We start from the raw sequence: 6,122 nt of genomic DNA, 5'->3' as shown, positions 1-6,122 counted from the left end.
TCAAGTTGATATTAATTTGAAGACTTAGTTTTCTGACAGTGCATGTGGAGTGTGTGTAAAACTGCTGGATAAAACTTGACTTGAATATTCAGTTGTAATAGCACAAAATTTTAGGCAGAATGCAACCTTGTTTTTTAAAAATTAAGCTCATGTTGTTAATTATTAATTCTTTTTCAGGCTTTTTAAAGCCTTGTAAACCTATTGTCCGAAGAGACTTGACAACAGCCATGTACCTGTTGTCACCTATGCTAGTTTGTATGCTGTGCGAATCACCTGAATACCATGATAAGATATTAGCAGAGGTTTTAGCTGTAATGAGTTGTAAGCAAAAGGATGAGGAAGACAGCATTCATGGTCACCAGAAAGCCAGTAAGAATATTGTTATATTTTAGTTGAGTATTTATTATCAAGGAAACACACTACCTTCTAAGAGGTTATTACAATTTTTTCATTTTAAAGTTTCAAATCTTGGAACTACTTGCAGTGTGTGGTTATGGTTTAAAGGAAGGGAGTACATATAAAAAAATATCCTATACATATTAAGATTTTTTTATGTACTGTAATTAATAACTGGATTATGTTGCATAAAGTTATCTCCATTTGAAATATTATTAGGTCATGTTTGCTTGGAGCCATTAAAAATTTACCTCCTTATCATAGTGCGATAAGTTGTCTCCATATCATAGTATGGCAGTTATCAAGTTATAAGGACATTGGGTGACACCAAAATGATTAGGCCATATTTAAGAAGCAATTAATTTTCACTTCATGTTGGATTTTCTAATTTCAAGCTAAAGATTTACACTTAACTTGACAGAAAATCTAATTAACTTAAATACATAAAAGCTATGGGTGACATTCCCCAGAAACTGATTTTAAAACTAAAGATTTTACTCAAAAATATTTCAGTAATACCTCAGTCTTATGCGATTTGAGTTGCACGAATTCACAATAGCTTGAACTCTTCATTGGAACCTAACTAACTATCATATGTGAGTTTTTCACAGACACACAAATGCAAAAACAACATTTTAGAATCCTTGAGAAACCCTGCAAAAGTGTTGTTTGTTTAATTTTTTTATGTAATTCTTAGGTTTTCAAGCTTGTATGTGTAAGTTAGATAGCATAAAATAATAAAAAAATGTATAATACTTTTTCTCTACTCTCTCTCTCTCTCTCGTTTACTTAGATAAGAGAATTTTTTTTAGGTACGCCTACATGTATGTAATATGTTTATTGAAATTTTCAAATAATAATAATGATAATAATAATGATAATAATAATAATAATAATAATATTAATAATATAATTGCAATTACAAAATAACTATGAAATATTGTTTCCCCTCATCTTTTGTTTTTAACTCCCAGAGAAGCTCAACCCAGAGCTGTCAAATACGTCAAGTTAATATGACAGGTAGGAGGAGTGTTGCCAATTAGTGGTCGGTGATTTTGTTACGTAATTATCTCTCTCTCTCTCTCTCATCTCTACTCTATCTCTCTCTTCCTCCTCTCTCTCAAATCATCTCGTCTCTCTCTCGCTCTCTTCGCTTCTCTCTATCTCCTCTCTCTCCTCGACTCTCTCTCTCTCTCTCTCTCTCATTTTCATTAATCTAATTTTACCTTTACCATCTAGAACTGTAAATGTGCTGTAGTAAAGCATAGACACATAAGAGTCCAAATAAAAAGCACTTTTTGTTCATGAAAAAAAGTTTCAGAAGAAAGAGAAAGAGACAGAATAAAGAATTTATTAAAAGAGGGTGAGAAAATATCTAAAAATAGATCGGTCGGTCGGAATGGGGAAAGAAGAGAGACGTAGTATGCGTGTAATCTTCACACACCCCTATATTTTTACCAATCATTTATTTCTTTTTTTAAGGCTAATATATTAAGCTAACTTTTAAATGAAATTACAGTAACTTGAATTTCATTTAAAAGTTAGCTTAACCCTTAAACGCCGACTGGACGTATTTTTTCGTCGACATTTTTGTCTCTCGGGTGCCGACTGGACGTATTTTACGTCGACATACAAAAGTTTTTTTAAAAATTCGCGGAAAAATACTTTTAGGCCTACCAGCCTAAAACTCTTGAATCACGCGCCTTGGGGTATGCTGGGAGTTCACGGATCAAGGTGTTGTTTTGTTTACAATCGTTACGCAGGCGCGCAAGCGCGAATTTCTTTCTTGCCGCACTAAAAAGTATCTGTGACACATCTCTGAAATTATTTCGTCACTTTGACATAATTTTTGTACCATTTTAAATTAGCCGTTACATAGAGTATTATATATGAAATGTGCGCATTTTTATGTAGAATACAACAAAAAAAATACTCATGATTGTAGCTTTTATCAGTTTTAAGATATTTTCATATAAATAACGATAAGTGTGCCAAAATTTCAACCTTCGGTTTCAACTTTGACTCTCAACAGAAATGGTCGAAAAAATGCAATTGTAAGGCTAAAACTCTTAGATTTTAGTAATATTCAATCATTTATCTTAATTTTGCAACTAATTGGAAGTCTCTAGCACAATATTTCGATTTATGGTGAATTTATGAAAACACTTTTTCCTTACGTCCGCGCGGTAACTCTTCCGAAAATAATCATACATGCGATTGTGGTAATGTTTGCACCCTTTTAAATTAGCCGCCGTTACATAAAGTTTTATATATGAAAATGTGCGCAATTTTCATGCACAATACAACTAAAAACAACCCATGGTTGTAGCTTTTATCAATTTTGAAATATTTCATATAAAAAATGATAAGTGACAAATTTTCAACCTTCGGTCAATTTTTGACTCTACCGAAATGGTCGAAAACGCAAATTGTAAGCTAAAACGCCTATATTCTAGTAATATTCAAGCATTTACCTTCATTTGCAACAAATTGGAAGTCTCTAGCACAATATTTCGATTTATGGTGAATTTATGAAAAAAATAACATTTTCTTTACGTCCGCGCGGTAACTCTTCCGAAAAAATCATACGTGCGATTGTGGTAATGTTTGCACCATTTTAAATTAGCCGTTACATAACGTTTTATATATGAAAATGTGCGCAATTTCATGTATAATACAACAATAAATAGTTGAAGGTTGTAGCTATTCTCATTTTCGAAATATTTGCATATAAATCACGATAAATAGAAAAAAAACCACGTTCGGTCAAATTTGACTCTACCGAAATGGTCGAAAAACGCAATTGTAAGATAAAACTCTTACAGTCTAGTAATATTCAGTCATTTATCTTCATTGTGAAACAAATTCGAAGTCTCTAGCACAATATTTAAATTTATGGTGAATTTTTAAAAAAACTTTCCTTCCCTCCGCGCGCGGATTCTCCGCCACAAATCTCCGAAATGCGTAAGTCCCATTCTCGGAATATTTGCTCCATTTCATATTAGGCATTTCATAGAGTTTTATATATGAAAATGTGCGCATTTCATGTAGAATAAAACGAAAAATATTTGAAAAGTTTGTAGCTTTTCTTATTTCCGAAATAATTGCATATAAAAAAAATATATATAAAAAAATTTGACATTCAGTCAACTTTAGCTCGTCAGTATAGGTCGAAAACTGCATTTGTAAGCTAATATTCTTACAGTATAGTAATATTCAATCATTTGTCTTCATTCTGAAACATATTGGAAGTCTCTAGGACAATATTTAGATTTTATGGTGAATTTTTGAAAAAAGAAAAAATAAAAAATGTGTTTACGTAAGCGCTTTACGAATTCATGCATTATTTTGTGATAATATTTTCTCTGTGTTGCTTTTATCGTTTACAATGTGTTATATATCAAATGATCGCAATTTAGTGCACATTACAACGAAAAAAAAAAGTAACTTGTTACCTTCAACCGTTTTGCGCACAGCGCGATTTGAATACAATTATATATGAAATTTCGTTTTTGCGCTAGCATATATCGCATTATTTTATATATGATAACTGATAATTTTTTTCATTCTGATGGTTGCATACTAAACTTCAAGCAATGACAAAAAAAGGAGCCAAAAATGAACTCTTAATCTTGAAAACTAAGCGCGTTGTGATTTTTTGAAAAAAATATTTTTTCCGCTTACGCGCTCACTCTCAAACCCCTCCGGCATACGGGAGTCATTTTTTTATTTACCGCTCCGGCGTTTAAGGGTTAATAGTACTTAGTGAGCATGATTAAGGCCATATTTGGTGTTAAAAATAGAAGTATGCATTTATTAGCATTTTGTTTATACGGAAGCAAACCTTCGGTCTTAAGAATAAGATCATTTCTAGCGCCTAGCTGGATCTGGTTAAAAAACAGATGAAAGCAAGGAATCTTGTGACATTGGCAACGCTTGCGTAGATCGGGTGAAGAGTGGTCAAGGGCCACTCACCTACGCCACCGCGTCAGTCTTTTATCACGTGTAGCAGGTGCCATTCTAGTTTTTGTACTATAACGATTCTTTGCACGGAATGCCAAGGGCATGGCCTAAAGAGCAGTGGAAGTCGTTTTATAGAAAGAAAGAACATCGGAGGGTTCGACTCTTCTTTATGGTAAGGATTTTGCCTCTTCCCGATGTTTTTGTCTCCTGCAGTATCCAACCCCCATAGTAGTGTTGTTCCTGTGTCTCCTTCCTTTTCTCCCATTGATTCGTCGATGGAAGTATCGGGAGGCCACCAGGCTGATGTTTGTAATGTTGCCCCTTCTTCTTCAGGAGTTAATTTGATTCCCGGGAAGGGGGAGGCTTTTTCATCATTCTCATTTATTCCAGAGTCGGAGGCATCCAAGATGGCAGCGATTTGGAAGACGTTCGGGCTAGGGGGCCCCCCGTTCTTGGAGGGGTTGCTAGCGCACTTTATGGAGGCTCGCTACCCACCTCCTCAGGCTGGCCAGGCCATCCCCCCTCCTCCCAGCCTCGTCTTCATGGGTAGCCTAGGTCAGCCATCTTGTATTGCTCTGGCAGTGTCTGCTACCGCTTCTTTGAGTCGGAGGGAAGCTGTTGCATCAGCCCCGTTGATGACGTCACGGGATCCATTGTCGTGTATTCCTCTGCCAGTCGCGTCTCATTCCTCTTCACACTGAGGGGAAGTCGGGACGTCATCACCACTTGGGATGTCACTCCCGTCGATGACGTCACTCCCAGTCGTCTCGTCTGCACTGCCTCTCTCAGCTGTGACATCATCCCTGCCGCCCAGTTCGCTACATCTCCCTTCCATGTCATCGGAGCCTTCTCTTGCAGATCAGTCTAAGGTTATATGCCAGGCAGTGCTTAAGAGGTTGGACTCTGTTTTGGATGATAAGTTGGCTTCCTTGTCGGTTGGGAAGACTGGAAGGAAATGTGTTGCTTCGTCCCCGCCTCCTGTGAAGAGATCACATAAGAAGCCAGTGCTGTCTTCCTCTCCCTCTTCCCCCTCTACGCCACGTCGGCGTATTAAGTGTTGGAAGGAGGGAGGAACAATGCGGGCGTGTTCTTGAGAGTGTTGGTGTTTTGGAGAGTGTTGGTATATCTTCCCTTGTGCAATCTGCAGTGGCTGCTTCATCTTCTGCATCGAATCACGGGCGTGTTGCAACCTCCCCTGTCCGTGCACATCGCAAGCGTGTTGCAACCTCCCCTGTCCATGCACATCGTAAGCATGTTGCAACCTCCCCTATCCATGCATATGATGCAAGTGCTCCTTCTTCTCCAAGGCCTATTCGTTGCCTTAAGGATCTCAAGGCGCCTGTCAAGAGGTCGAAGGTGGTGAGCGTGGAGTTGGTGCAGCAGGAGTGTTTGCCTGCCCCTCTCACTGGTGCTTCCAAGAGTTCGACTCTCGGGGATTCTCCTTCGATCTTGAGTGTTCGGGATTCCTCTCCAATTCACATTCGTATGTTTGCCTTGCCCGTGACCATTCACGGACATGTTAATAAGTCATCTGTTGGAGGAGTACGTAGTGATGTTCTTAGTGTTAGAGTGGGTTCGTCTCAGGAGCTGACGCGTGGACCCAGCCCAGACAGGTTAGTTAGTGTTTCGGGCTGTTTGGCTGCTGATCCTTCCATTAATTTTAATGGGGAAGGTGCCTTAGAGGAGCCTACACATCCTTCTCATCGTCAGTCTCCATTGCCGGAGCAGGAGGAGGGAGACACGTAAGAGTTTTTGTCTTCCTT

At 37.9% G+C, this 6,122-nt stretch overlaps 1 protein-coding gene and 1 long non-coding RNA gene across 2 annotated transcripts in view; one reads left to right on the top strand and one right to left on the bottom strand.

Annotated features, from left to right (window-relative positions):
* LOC135217537 (serine/threonine-protein kinase atr-like) overlaps nucleotides 1-6,122 on the bottom strand; it is a 796,062-nt gene that overhangs the window by 179,353 nt on the left and 610,587 nt on the right.
* LOC135217139 (uncharacterized) overlaps nucleotides 187-6,122 on the top strand; it is a 31,290-nt gene continuing 25,354 nt past the window's right edge. The window contains exon 1 of the long non-coding RNA XR_010315059.1: nucleotides 187-369. This is a non-coding gene — a long non-coding RNA (uncharacterized LOC135217139). The remainder of the gene's footprint in view (nucleotides 370-6,122) is intronic.

This window comes from Macrobrachium nipponense, chromosome 7 (assembly GCF_015104395.2).
Source record: "Macrobrachium nipponense isolate FS-2020 chromosome 7, ASM1510439v2, whole genome shotgun sequence".
In the NCBI taxonomy this organism is placed as follows: Eukaryota; Metazoa; Arthropoda; class Malacostraca; order Decapoda; family Palaemonidae; genus Macrobrachium; species Macrobrachium nipponense.
The sequence above is the reverse complement of the archived record's forward strand: the minus strand, read 5'-3'. Positions and strand labels throughout refer to the sequence as shown.